Raw genomic sequence first — 15,612 nt, 5'->3', positions numbered from 1 at the left:
AGAAGCCTTATGTTATGGGCTCAGAGGCATCTAGGATGGACCATCACACAGTGGAAATGTGTATTGTGGTCAGATGAATCAGCATTCCAGGTCTTGTTTTGGAAATAATGGATGCCGTGTGCTCCAGACCAAAGACGAAAAGAACAATCCAGACTGTTATCAGCAACAAGTCCAAAAACCAGTGTCCGTCATGGTATGGCTGTGTCAGTGTCCTTGGCAAAGGTCATTTACACCTCTGTGATGGCAGCATTAATGCAGAAAAGTACTTGGTTTCCTCGGTGCCAAAACATCTTTTAAGTGTGGTGAAAAGGAATAGCAACATTACAAAGTGGTAAATGCTTTTCTGTCCTAACTTTTTTCAAATGTGTTGCAGGTCTGAAATGCAGGAATGAATGTTTATTAATAAATGAAATTAAGTTGACCAGACAAACATGAAATATCTCAGGTTAAAACTGTCTGCAATTACATAAAAGTCAAAGTAAATGTAAGAAACTCTTGAGTGTTTTTATTATTTGTATTTTCCATGCTGTCCCAACTTTTTCTGATTTGGGGTTGTATTATTTGTTATGTTTGTCTATCCATTTAGTCTTTTTTTTTTTTTTAGAAAAATATAATGGGTTTTTTATGTTAGTGGTGGCTGCTAATATCTAGGCTACGTCATGTACTAGTACATGTACAAGTCAATACTTTCTGTAAGGCATTGTTTATTTTGCAAATTAAAAAAAATTATTCTGTCTAAATCTTGTGGAACAAGCACTTTATCAGTTACCATCTCTCAGTCCTGCAAAAGCAAAGAGCAAGCTTGTTCAAATATTTGACCTGATACTTATCTTTCTCATTGAAATTCCAAAAAACCTTACTGCACATACCTTTTCATCACCAACACTATTTAAGCATCAGTTGTTCAATTGTTAAAGTTTGTGCTTTATGGTCAAAAGTACACTGATCAGCCATAACATTAAAACCACCTTCTTGTTTCTACACTTTCTGTTTATTTTATCAGCTCCACTTACCATGTAGAAGCACTTTGTAGTTCTACAATTACTGACTGTAGTCCATCTATTTCTCTACATACACTGCCTGGCCAAAAACAAGGTCACACACTCTAATATTTCGTTGGACCGCCTTTAGCTTTGATTACGGCACGCATTCGCTGTGGCATCGTTTCCACAAGCTTCTGCAATGTCACAACATTTATTTCTGTCCAGAGTTGCATACATTTTTCCCCAAGATCTTGTATTGATGATGGGAGATTTGAACCACTGCACAAAGTCTTCTCCAGCACATCCCAAAGATTCTCAATGGGGTTCAGGTCTGGACTCTGTGGTGGCCAATCCATGTGTGAAAATAATGTCTCATGCTCCCTGAACCACTCTTTCACAATTTGAGCCCGATGAATCCTGGCATTGTCATCTTGGAATATGCCCGTGCCATCAGGGAAGAAAAAATCCATTGATGGAATAACCTGGTGGTTCAGTATATTCGGGTACTCAGCTGACCTCATTCTTTGGGCACATAACGTTGCTGAACCTAGACCTGACCAACTGCAGCAACCCCAGATTATAGCACTGCCCCCACAGGCTTGTACGGTAGGCACTAGGCATGATAAGTGCATCACTTCAGCCGCCTCTCTTCTTACCCTGATGCGCCCATCACTCTGGAACAGGGTAAATCTGGACTCATCAGACCACATGACCTTCTTCCATTGCTCCAGAGTCCAATCTTTATGCTCCCTAGCAAATTGAAGCCGTTTTTGCCGGTTAGCCTCACTGACAAGGGGTTTTCTTAAGGCTACACAGCTGTTTAGTCCCAATCCCTTGAGTTCCCTTCACATTGTGCGTGTGGAAATGCTCTTACTTTCACTCTTAAACGTTTGGTGAAATCAAATCATAGAAAAACTACAGTGGAACTCAGGGAGATGTTTAAGTGATCGCCGATTACGATCATTCAAGATTTTTTTCTGACCACATTCCTTCCTCGAAGATGATGTTTCCCCACTGTCCTTCCAGTTTTTAATAATGCGTTGGACAGTTCTTAACATGATTTTAGTAGTTTCAGCAATCTCCTTAGTTGTTTTCTCTGCTTGATGCATGCCATTAATTTGACCCTTCTGAAACAGATGAACATCTTTTCCACGACCACAGGATGTGTCTTTCCAATGGGAGGCTCTTACCTATTTGCTTAGTTTAATCCAGGTGGTGACCTTTTTTTTGGCCAGGCAGTGTACCTTTTTAGCCTGTTCTTCAATGGTCAGGACCACCACAGAGCAGGGCAGGTATTATTTAGGTGGTGGATCATTCTCAGCACTGCAGTGACACTGACATGGTGGTGGTGTGTTAGTGTGTTGTGTGCTGGTATGAGTGCACACACTAACACACCACCACCATGTCAGTGTCACTGCAGTGCTGAGAATGATCCACCAACCAAATAATACCTACTCTGTGGTGGTCCTGGGAGAATCCTGACCATTGAAGAACAGCATGAAAGGGGGCTAACAAAGCATGCAGAGAAACAGATGGACTACAGTCAGTAATTGTAGAACTACAAAGTGCTTCTATATGGTAAGTGAAGCTGATAAAATGGACAATGTGTGTAGAAACAACACTTCCATATAAATGACAGCTCTGTAATAGTACATCCAACAAACTCAAGCTAACAATGGTTTGCTGTTCACATGCCTTTTTCCAAAAAAAAAAACGATCCACAGACGGTTGGGACTTTTTAAGAAGAGACTCAAAACCATTCTTTTTAGCAGAACTTTTGAATAAATTTTAATTTATGTAGTGATTGTGGCTATTTTATTAATTAATTTATTTATTTATTATTTGTAGTGATGTCTTTTATCTTATGGCACTTTGAGATTTGTACACAAATGTAAAGTGCGTTACAAATTGAATGTATTATTATTATTATTGTTATTATTATATAATTAACATATATTAAGTGAAAGGTTAAAAGTGTAATTGTTGTGATATGAGAAATATGAGAAACTCTGCTGGGTTACAAAGATCAACTTAGATTATTAATTTGACATTTCAGAACACTGAGAGATCATCAAATGTGCTGTGGGAAATGATTTAATTTCACTTAATTGTTCCAAAAGTATTATTTAGTTACTGAAAATAATTTGCCATTGTTGAGCACCTGTGCCTGCAATGTAGTGACTGGCAGTGTAATGAAATACTTTATATCAGTGGGTGGCACTATAGGTGACAGTAAAGGATCCATGTTTGAAAATGAAAAATGCAGACTGAACTGGGCCCTGGACGCATTTTTTACCCAGATGAAGGTACTGGTGGTCAAGGTGAGTGGTGGTCAGAAATGGTGAGCTCAAGGCAATACAGTGAAAATGATCCTTTATGTTAATCTAAACAGGCCCAATTTTTACACTGAGTATAAACTAATTGAGAAACTACATTGTCTTTTTCTATACTGTATTAGTTCACAGTGTGCCATCTTGTAACAGTTTTAGTAAAATAAATGCCCAAAAACGTTTGTAAAACACTGGTCTAGAAAATAGGGCTACTTTGACCTATGAAAATGTACATGAAAATATGATCTTTTACAAACTGTGACCTGATGCTGGCAGCAAATTAGTTTGGAACATCAAATATATTCAGTTAGAGTTGCTGGAACATATGTTTGCTCTCATGCCAGCTAGTTTTAAATATGACTGTACTATAAACTTTGAGGCTGAGGCTTAATTTTAATGCTTGACTGAATTTTATTGCTGATTGAATATGTAGTTTGTTGTAGTTTAGCTTGTTAGAATATTTTAAGAATATTTTGAGAATTCTTGCTTCAGAATAAATATTCAGATAAAAATATTACAAAACCGGATCAAATAATGCTGTCAGTATAGACAAAATACAAATCCCATTTCTAGAAAAGGTGGATCAGTTATGTAGAATAAAAATACAATCCATCTTTTGTTAATTATCTTAAACCATTATATAACTGTCCATTATATAAGTATGTCTTTTAATGTTTTGGCTGACCTGATTGATTGTATTTTTAAATATGAACAAATTTTTAATTTGATGCCTGCAACACACAATATAAGTAGAGTTAAATTTTTTTTTTTTTTAAACATTCCACAATATGTAGGTGAATTGGTAACAGTATTATTGGGATAAAATGACTTGGGCTTTGCAAGCAAAAATGGGCTGTGGCTCATCACTTGGTAGCAAAACTCCCTATTCAATTAGTTAAAAAAGACATTTAAAGGTTTAAAGATGGCAAGATTTAAAAAGATGGTGATTTACCATTTACCATATACACTGATCAACCATAACATTAAAACCACCTCCTTGTTTCTACACTCACTGTCCATTTTATTAGCTCCACTTACCATATAGGAGCACTTTGTAGTTCTACAATTACTGACTGTAGTCCATCTATTTCTCTACATACTTTTTTAGCCCCCTTTCACCCTGTTCTTCAATGGTCAGGACCACCACAGAACAGGTATTATTTAGGTGGTGGATGATTCTCAGCATTGCAGTGACAATGACATGGTGGTGGTGTGTTAGTGTGTGTTGTGCTGGTATGAGTGGATCAGACACAGCAGCGCTGCTGGAGTTTTTAAATACCGTGTCCACTCACTGTCCACTCTATTAGACACTCCTACCAAGTTGGTCCACCTTGTAGATTGAGTTGGTCATCTTCTAGACCTTTATCAGTGGTCACAGAACGCTGCCCACGGGGTGCTGTTGGCTAGATATATTTGTTGGTGGACTTTTCTCAGTCTAGCAGTGACAGTAAGGTGTTTAAAAACTCCATCAGCGCTGCTGTGTCTTATCCACTCATACCAGCACAACACACACTAAGACACCACCACCATGTCAGTGTCACTGCAGTGCTGAGAATGACCCACCACCCAAATAATACCCACTCTGTAGTCCTGGGAGAGTCCTGACCACTGAAGAACAGCATGAAAGGGGGCTAACAAAGAATGCAGAGAAACAGATGGACTACAGTTAGTAATTGTGGAACTACAAAGTGCTTCTATATGGTAAGTGGAGCTGATAAAATGGACAGTGTAGAAACAAGGAGGTGGTTTTAATGTTATGGCTGTATAGGGCATATAGGGCAATGCTGGAAACCCTGGTAAATGTATGTCATCTTCAAGGCTTATGCTACCGTCATAAACATAGACCCACAGGCTCAAAAGTACTTTGAATAAACGTAGTCACTTAACACAAAACACTCTCACACAAAGAGAAAGCTGCACATCAATTCTATGCAAAACTGCGGTCGAGTTCTATGGACCCAAGCTAATTTCAGATGAACTGAAAATGGTAAAAACGTGCTTTTGTCAGTCGGCTGGTTAACTTGTTTTTGAAAAAAAACGTTCACCGAGTTCTCTGTACCAAAGGCATAAAGGACAAAAAATCCACTAGCAAAATGGCAACAATTATTGCCCTCAAGTCCTAAATGACTAATAGGAAGTGCTTTTGTAAACATGACTCCAATGTTTCCAATGTAGTCAGCAACATTTCCACAGATGCGATTCGTAATTGCTAATTCAGGGTTTTTCAAACCAAAGCCAAGAAAATGGGGAAAATAATTAAATTAAATAAACTAATGTTAACAGGCACATAAACACAAAATGAACTTGAGCTGTGATTTTTGTTGTGATGTTTTACCAATGCTTTATCCTTGTTAGGGTCACAGTAAGTCCAGTTTCCTCTAAATGCAGTAACACGCCCCATACAGTGGATAGCCAATCAAGTCTTTATGTAGACGTTCGGGCGAGCAATAACACCGCTGGATATTTGAACCCTTGGTTTCAACGGTAGTGAGCTAGCATAATTTACTGCTGCAACACCTGACTTTAACATTGTAGTAACAGATGTGCAATGTGACTTCCAGATTTGGGGTTTGTAGGGCTAATCAAGTAAAATTGCAAATGGTGGACACAGTGTATAATTAAAGCAAACAGAATTTAACTGACCCTTTGCTGTGCCACTCAAAATTAAGGTCAGTCAAATGCAATGATGGCCAGGATTGTGACTACTCTGGTGTAGACCTAGACCCTAGTCCATCACAAAGCTTTACTTATTCACTTATTCTCTTGATTACAAAAAGAAACCATACCCAGACATGGAAATTATGCCATATATTTGCAGGGCCTGGCTGTAGAGCATATTGTTTTTTCTCACGTTTTTTTTTTTATTCATTCATTCTCAGTAATCAATCCATCCTGGTCAGGGTTCTCATAAACATGGGGCACAAAGCAGTCTATCACAAGGCATAAGTCACTATGTTAAGAAAACAGCTTAGCGTTTTCATTCCCAGCGGGCTATCAGAGAGCCACAGGCTTGATTTCTGATGATATGTTCTGGGGTTGATGTTTTTATGAGTGCAATTTGAAAGCACTGGAATGCTTCAGTGGCCCCACCTTCCTGGGCAAATCCATGGTTTATACGGTCTGTCAACATCTTTCATCTGGCCATCTAATAAAATCACCTCTGAATGAAAACAGTGCGTTTGAATTTCTCAAAACGCTTAAATCTCTTTACCTCTTGAACATGTTTTTACAATCAGCAACACTTTATGCTTAAAATTATTTAGGCTGCTCTGACAGAACCAAAATTGCACACCATCTTTAAGGTCGGTTTAAAATTGCCATTTTATGGATGCATTGTTTATGTCCTTCCTCAGTTCACGTAAGCCAGCAAGGTTTATAGACTTTGTGAGCTGTGTGCATAAACAGCTAGTGGGTAACGCTGTGCCCTTCCTGTCAAGATGAAAAATTACCACACTAATTTCTGATTGCTGTGCAGGATGCCTTGGACCTATTAATAAAACACTCTGGCAAGGATGTTTTTTGGCACCAAATAACCCCTGACATTGAAACAAAGCCATAACTTGCTTTTATATACACCTTATATGCACAGAAGCAAGCCTTGTAGCACATTTTGGTAGTTGTATAAACCAGTGGTTCAATGTTTTAAATCCAAGGACCCCTTTGTGTAAAAAGAATTGCCTATAGAAAAACATTGTTATAACATTATTAAAATGTTGAAGACATAAGGCAAATATAAGGTTTTATTGTTCTTAATGCTTATATAAATAACTCTTTTTAACGTGAATTATTCATAGATCTGTCTGATATTTCATGTTTTGTCTGCTCAACTTCATTTCATTTATTAATAAACATCCATTCCTGCATTTCATGCCTGCAACACATTCCAAAAAAAGTTTGGGACAGTAAAGCATTTACCTCTTTGTAATGTTTTCATTCCTTTTCACCACATTTAACAGACGTTTTGGCACAAAGGATACCAAGTGATTTAGTGTTTGAGGTTTTATTTTGATGTACAACGTACAATGTCTTAAGATGTACAATAGTACGGGGTCGTCGTCACATTTTTCGTTTCAAAATTCTTCACACAATTTTTTTTCGGGACAGGTCAGTATCTGTCCCCGCTTCTTCCACAGCCATGCCTTTGTAATGTGTGCAGCATGTGGTTTTGCACTGACACAGCCCCATACCATGACAGACCCTGGCTTTTGGACTTGGTGCTGATAACAGTCTGGATAGTCCTTTTTGTCTTTGGTCCAGAGCACACGACGTCCATTTCTTCAAAAAAAAAAACTGGAATGCTGATTCATTTGACCACAATACACATTTCCACTGTGTGATGGTTCATTCTGGTGATATGGTGGTGCAGTGGGTAGCGCTGTCACCACACAGCGGGGTTTAATTCCCCAGATGGGCAACCAGGGTCCTTTCTGTGTGGAGTTTGCATGTTCACAATGTGTACACATGGAAGTCCAAAGGCATGCACTCAGGCCAATTGGAGCTACAGTGGTACCTTGAAACTCAACGTCAATTGGTTCTGGAAGTGGTGTTGAGTTTTAAGGTATTTTTTCCCATAAGGATGTATGGTAAACCTGTTAATGCGTTCCATGGTTCTGTGGAACTGCATATATTTTAGACTAATGTAAAATAATGGGGTTGTTTTCGACACGTATATATTAAAAATAACACAAATATAATATAAAAACACTGAAATACAATTGAAAACAGTTAAAAATAAATAACTGTTGCACAAAGCTTTATGTGACTTAGAGAACTTAGTTGATTCTTACAATTTCTCATCACCCCGAGCTGTAACACAAGTTTAAAAGTAAAACCGAGAAGAAAAATCCAGATAAACACAGATACATTTGGAGCTTTCAGAGTGGTGAACACGTTGAGTTTAGGGGACATTGAGGTACCACTGTACTAAAATTGCCCTGTGTGTTTGTGTTGGACTGGCGACCTGTCCATATTGTTCCCTGCCCTTCACCCAATAAATCAGACCCACAGTGTCCCTGTCCAGGATAAAGCAGTGGTGAAACAGACAATAAATAAATGTATAGTAGTCATTTGTTAAGTTCTTTATTTACTGAGAGATTTTTCTTGGAAAATTGACCAAAGACTCTTTCATTAATAAACCTGACCTATTTTACAGTATTGTGCAGTGTCAACATATCATTTTCCCCCAGAAAGCATTTGCTCGGCACAGGGTATAGGTTCTCTTAATTGAAACGCCTCTGCTTCCCAGAATTGCTCATGTGATGAACAAACGTAAGGGTTTCTCCCTGGCACTGCATGGAAAGAGCAGCCCTTGCACAAATGACAGCGTCTCTCTACTTTATGTTCAAAGAGAATTTGATGTTAGTGAATTCCATGTAACAGAGGAGTTAAATTAATTCCAGTAGGCTTAGGGCGCCCTGTCTCTTCTCTCAAGTGTCAGTTGAAAGCTGCGTAAGGAGCAGTTCACCCGTCGCTCCTGGCTGTGCCCGAGACTGTTGCTGAAGCAGAAGAAAACTGGAAAGAAAAAGATGAATCGAGTTTTAACCTCCGAGGATACATTGGTGGCTGTCCTGGCAAGAACTAAGCCATTAAAAAAAGCAGATAAGCAAACTATCACTGAGCTTTCTTTTCATTCTGGACTGTGAGAAGCGTCAAAGATACTTCTGCTTTATTGGATATGTCAGAATGCAGGTTGAGATGGTCAGAAAAGTTCTTTGTTAAATTCTTATATTGATAGTGAGGTGGTGCAGCAGTGTAATGCACTATTCCACCACCGCTAAGATCTGAGCTTGAATCTTAGCATGCTATAGATCAGCAGGGCACCTACACAGACAGTGTGTGTTCAAAAACCTAGGGAGCTGCCATGCTGTCTTACTGCCTACATAGAGAGGATTCTAATAAGTCAATGACTTATAAGTCAGGTTATTCGAATGCTCTACTTAGACAGCGATTCCATCGGGTTTCGCTTACTAAGCTAACACAGTTAGCGTCTTGCGATTTAAACCAATGGGGTGGGGTGGCACAGCGCGCTAACATGTCAACTAACATCTCCCTTCATGTACCGAAAACGGTAAAATTCGCTGACAAGCCCGAACTTGCAAATAAACGACATTTGTGCAAGTTTATACAAGTTATAATAATTTATTTACGTTTGAAAATAACTCAGTTCGTTTCCCCACACCGTCAGCCATGTTTTTTGTTATTTTTCTGTGAGAGAAGAGCTGCCGCACTGAATGCTGGGATTGCCTTGATCACTAAGGACGCTTCCGATGCTCACTCATTCTTGAGTCAAAATAACATTGAAATTTCAAGAAGCCTAACCAGACAGCTTATTAAGGCATCTGGATTTCGAACAGCCTCCTTCTCGGGAGTGTGCATAGGATGACGTAAAATGCTGTCCATGTAGAGAGCTCCCTAGCTTTTCTAACACACCGAACCACATGCAAACCTTGCATCCACCAGACTTATATTTATTCCTCAGACTAACAGGTTGTAATGAATTAAGAGAATGTGTTCACTGCTACACAGTCTAATGGCGAATGCATCTGAGGCTGTGGTGATCAGGGATGTTGGGTTGCTGTCGTTCTGCCTCTCTTGTCCGATCACTCAGGTTTGGTGACGGTGGGGAGATGGGCGCTGATGTCCTGTGAAAGCCTTCATGACCTTGTTACCTGCTCGCTCTCCCTTTTAGTTATGCTGTAATAATTAGGGCTGCCGGAGTCTAAAACTCTCTGTAAAACTGTTTGTCAACTAGCATTGTGCATTATTAACTACATTCTCTGTTGTTTTACCCCGAGGGCATTCTGATGGAAACCTGTTTACCCGCCGAGGTTAAGGATTGAAGTCGAGACTGCCGGGACAACGATGCTTCTCCTGTCAGATGTGACGGGTCTGGAGTAATTGCAACGACAAGAAATCACTACAGACTTTATTGAAGACTAGAGCGGATAACAACTCTATTATTATTTAATTGTTTTATTTATCTATTTATTACCAGTTATGACTTTTAGATCATTTAATTCTGTGTTTGTATGATTTGTGTAAATCGTGTATTTATTTAAAGTATCCTCCAGGCCACCCATGAAGGATGGGCCCTGCTGAGTCTGGTTCCTCTCAAGGTTTCTTCCTGTAATTTTCAGGGAGTTTTTCCTTGCCACAGTCGCCCTCGGCTTGCTCAACAGGGGTTTTTGTATCTGTTGGTCCTGGATTTTGTAAAGTTGCTTTGAGACAATGTCTATTGTAAAAAGCGCTATATAAATAAAGTTGACTTGACTTGACTTGATGCTTAGACAGAGAGCTTAAGTCTGTGTGCAGCTTCTTCATCATTACAACCAAATTCATGATGCTTCTGATTATTTGTTGTGTTAACATTGCTTTTAAATGCATTTAAAACTGTTGCAAACAAGGAAAGATGAGGAGTTTCTAGACCTTACGAATGTTCTTTTGACTGAGTGGGCACTAATTTTTACAGGCACTTAAAAGAAAAAGTCTTTCTAGTTGATTAGAAGCTGTTTTAGAAGCAAAGGGGGTGGGCCATCTCAATTATAGTGCCTATGGTTTAGGAATGAGATGTCAAGCTTTTGACTATATAAATTCATCAATAATAAGAAGTTAAGAGGCTATGTCATCACAGAACGTTCTACATCATCATCAACTGATGTATGATTATTATTATTATTTTTTAATTTATTTTTAATATGCATTTTCTCCCCATTTTCCTCCCGATTTAGCACACTCAATTTGTCTTCCGCTGCTGAGGGATACCTGATTGCATCCAAGGAGAGCACGTCACTGTACGCCTCTTCCGACACGTGCACAGCCCTCTTCTTCTCGCCCCTGCATTCTGCAAAGGCGTGTCTTTTGGCAATCAGGGTCCTAACACAGCGTATGAAGACCCACCCACCCACACATAGTCCCCCAACCTGCAGATACGATGGGCAATTAGTATCTGCTGCAGGCACTGCCAATTATGCCCACCAGATGGCGGCTAGCCGACCAGTGGCAACACCGAGTTTCGAACCAAGGATTATTTTGACCAAGTCTGAACAGTAGCAAAAAACACTAAAAGAAATTAGATTTGTTTTAACTAACGAACTTTATTGCATATTTACATTTTTTAACTTGATGGCTGCAATGAATTGAAAAACATTTGGGACAAGGACTACGTTCTGTAGATATTTGGGAACTGATTGGGAACTACTGTTGTACATTTTTTCCTAATTTTTGCTTTATATAACACCTTAGCTGCTTTAACGGTCTGGGGTTTGTTGCCGTAAATTGCTCCACATAATGCTCCACAGGATTTCAATAGGATAGCACTTTTTTACAACATAACCATACATAAAATTAATGGTGCCTTCACAGATATGTAGGTCAGACCATAGCATACATTGGTTTTTAAACTTGGTAATTGTTGGGATGATCTGTTTGCTTACTGTCCTGGAGAAAGCATTTCTTATTTAAAAAAAAAAAATTAAAACATGGACTCGTCAGACTACAGCACACATTTTCACTTTGCTTTGATCCTTAAGCCTGGAAATTTGTTGGTGTTTTTGGATGTTGTTGATATATGGCTTTTCCTTTTCAAAGAGAAGTTTTAATTGCATTTGTAGATGCAGCAAAAAAGGTCAAGTGTTTTCCAAACTATTTCTGAGCCCATACGGTAATATTAGAGCAGCTGGGTTAGGGTACTGGACTAGCGACTCGCTCGTTTAAAAGCCCAAACACCACCAAGTTGACACTCTTATTCCCCTTGGCAAGGCCCTTAACCCTCAATTATATTTAATCACAACTGTAAATTACATTGGATAAAATCCCTCAAGTCAATTGTGAAGAAGCATTTTTAGTAAACTGTAGGACTACTTGTTTACACAGATTACAGATCTATTATAGGTCATCACACTTACAAATCAGATTACAGATCTTCTACAGGCCATCACACTTAGAAAATAGATTACAAATCTACTACAGGTCATCACACTAAGAAATCTAATTAGAGATCTACTCCAGGTCATCACACTTAGAAATCAGATTACAGATCTACCACAGGTCATCACACTTTAAAATCAGATTACAAATCTACTATAGGTCATCACACTTAGAAATCAAAGTACAGATCTACTATATGTCATCACACTTAGAAATCAGATTACAGATCTACTACAGGTCATCACACTTAGAAATCAAAGTACAGGTCTACTATAGGTCATCACACTTAGAAATCAGATTACAGATCTTCTATAGGTCATCACACATAGAAATCAGATTACAGATCTACTACAGGTCATCACACTAAGCAATCAGATTACAGATCTACTACAGGTCATCACACTAAGCAATCAGATTACAGATCTACTACAGGTCATCACACTAAGAATTCAGATTACAGATCTAATTTAGGTCATCACACTTAGAAATCAGATTACAGATCTATTATAGGTAATCACACTTAGAAATCAGATTTAATGTAGGTCATTACACTAAAGAATCAGAATACAGATTTACTATAGGTCATCCCACTAAAAAATAAGAATACAGATCTACTATAGGTCATCACACTTAGAAATCAGATTACAGATCTACCACAGGTAATCACACTAAGAAATCAGATTACAAATCTACTATAGGTCATTACATTCAGAAATCAGATTACAGACTTACTACAGGTCATCACTCTTAGAAATCAGATGACAGATCTACTACAGGTAATCACACTAAGAAATTAGATTACAGATCTACTATAGGTCATCACACTTAATCAGATTACAAATCTACTATAGGTCATTACATTCAGAAATCAGATTACATATCTACTACAGGCCATCATACTTAGAAATCAGATTACAAATCTATTATAGGTCATCACACTTACAAATCAGATTAAAGATCTACTACAGGCCATCATACTTAGAAATCCGATTACAGATCTACTACAGGTCATCACTCTTAGAAATCAGATTACAGATCTACTACAGGTCATCTTACTTAGAAATCAGGTTACAGATCTACTACAGGTCATCACACTTAGAAATCAGATTACAGATCTACTACAGGTCATCTTACTTAGAAATCAGGTTACAGATCTACTACAGGTCATCACACTTAGAAATCCGATTACAGATCTACTACAGGTCATCACTCTTAGAAATCAAATTACAGATCTACTACAGGTCCTCACACTTAGAAATCATATTACAGATCTACTACAGGTCATCCAACTTAGAAATCAGATTACAGATCTACTACAGGTCATCTTACTTAGAAATCAGGTTACAGATCTACTACAGGTCATCACACTTAGAAATCAGATTACAGATCTACTGCAGGTCATCACACTTAGAAATCAGATTACAGATCTATTATAGGTCATCACACTAAGAAATCAGATTACAAATCTACTACAGGTAATCACACTAAGAAATTATATTACAGATCTACTATAGGTCATCACACTTAATCAGATTACAAATCTACTGCAGGTCATCACACTTAGAAATCAGATTACAGATCTATTATAGGTCATCACACTTAGAAATTGCCTGCCTTACATAAACACAGAGATTTCCCCATATTAAATTTACTAGTCCAGTAATGTTGTAATTGTCAATTAATCATCAATTAATATTTTTGCAATTTCAAATAGTCCAACAAGCTTATGATCAAGTGTCCACAGACGTTTGGCTATGTGATGTGTATATGCATAGAAATGTCTAAGGCTGTTATCAATAACAAGAAATTAAGAGGCTTTGTTATTCAGGAACATTATAGAACTTTTTACATCATCATCAATCTGCGGTTTTAACAGAAGAATGCTAATATGGGCAAATTCGTATTACAGCATTTGGTTTTAAATGAGGCGTTCAGGTGGTGTTCAGGTATTAATATGTAGATTACATTTTGCCACGCAATGTATAGTCACAATTAGTAAAAAGGTACTGTATAAAGTGTTATTTCCTATTTGTTTGATCAATTGCAGAGAAAAGAGTGAGGGTGTAGTTCAGCATTTACTGTTAAACCATGCTATTGTGGAGATGAGAGAGAGTGAGAAAAGGGAGGGAGAAGACAGAGGGTGGAGACAGGAGGGCACATACCACCACATCAGAGCACAACAAACACTGGTATGCATCAGTCGAGGACCGAGTGGCTATAGTGTTCTTTCTTAGGAGAAAGTGAGGAACTGCATACATGCTCAGAGCTTCAGCCACATTTTACCTGGGAGCCTGAGACAACTGCAGCAAGATCGAGAAACTGAAATACAACATCCTGACAGAAGAGCATTACCAGGCAAGGCACTGCTACTTCCTGCACTTGCTCTCACTCACATCGTTTTATATTTGAGTAGTTGGGTCTGTTGGTAGCAGTACGCATAATGTTATTCATACACAATGTGGTACACTGCAGATCCTGTAATAAACAACTAGTCAGATAAATATAATTTGTTTTGGTTCTGCTTATTCTTAGAGGTTGTCATAACCATCAGCTGCAAACAGAGGCTGATCCTCATTATTTCTCAAAGTTGGATGCTTCAAGCCATGGATGACGCGCTTACTTGCAGCCCAGCCACCTTCTCCCAGGTGTTTGGACGCCAGGGACAACTAATGAAAGCCAGTAAGTGCATCTAAAACATAATTACTGTTGCTTTACCTAGTCAAGTTTTTTGATTATTCAGTTTTAACTTGAGCTTACTTTTTAATTCCTGCTGCATTCTTCAAAACGTTGTAAATTATTTAGTGGAGAACATCAGCAGTCAATCCATAATTTAGCTTTTGGCTACAGATAGCAAATACTGACAGTGCTAGTGAGAAATGATTGATGCGTCATGTAAAAGCTGTGTTTGTGATCTAATGTAAACAGTGCTTAACACGGGAAGTTAGCTGAGATACAAGGATCATGAGGGAGCTGTATTATACACTGATCAGCCAAAACATTAAAACCACCTCCTTGTTTCTACACTCACTATCCATTTTATCAGCTCCACTTACCATATAGAAGCACTTTGTAGTTCTACAATTACTGACTGTAGTCCATGTGTTTCTCTGCATGCTTTGTTAGCCCCCTTTCATGCTGTTCTTTAATGGTCAGGACTCTCCCGGACCACTACAGAGCAGGTATTATTTGAGTGGTGGATGATTCTCAGCACTGCAGTGACACTGACATGGTGGTGGTGTGTTAGTGTGTGTTGTGCTGGTATGAGTGGATAAGACACAGCAATGCTGATGGAGTTTTTAAACACCTCACTGTTACTTCTGGACTGAGAATAGTCCACCAACCAAAAATATCCAGCCAACAGCGCCCCGTGGGCA

This window comes from Trichomycterus rosablanca, chromosome 24 (genome assembly GCF_030014385.1).
Source record: "Trichomycterus rosablanca isolate fTriRos1 chromosome 24, fTriRos1.hap1, whole genome shotgun sequence".
Classification (NCBI taxonomy): domain Eukaryota; kingdom Metazoa; phylum Chordata; class Actinopteri; order Siluriformes; family Trichomycteridae; genus Trichomycterus; species Trichomycterus rosablanca.
Note: the sequence above shows the minus strand (reverse complement) of the source record.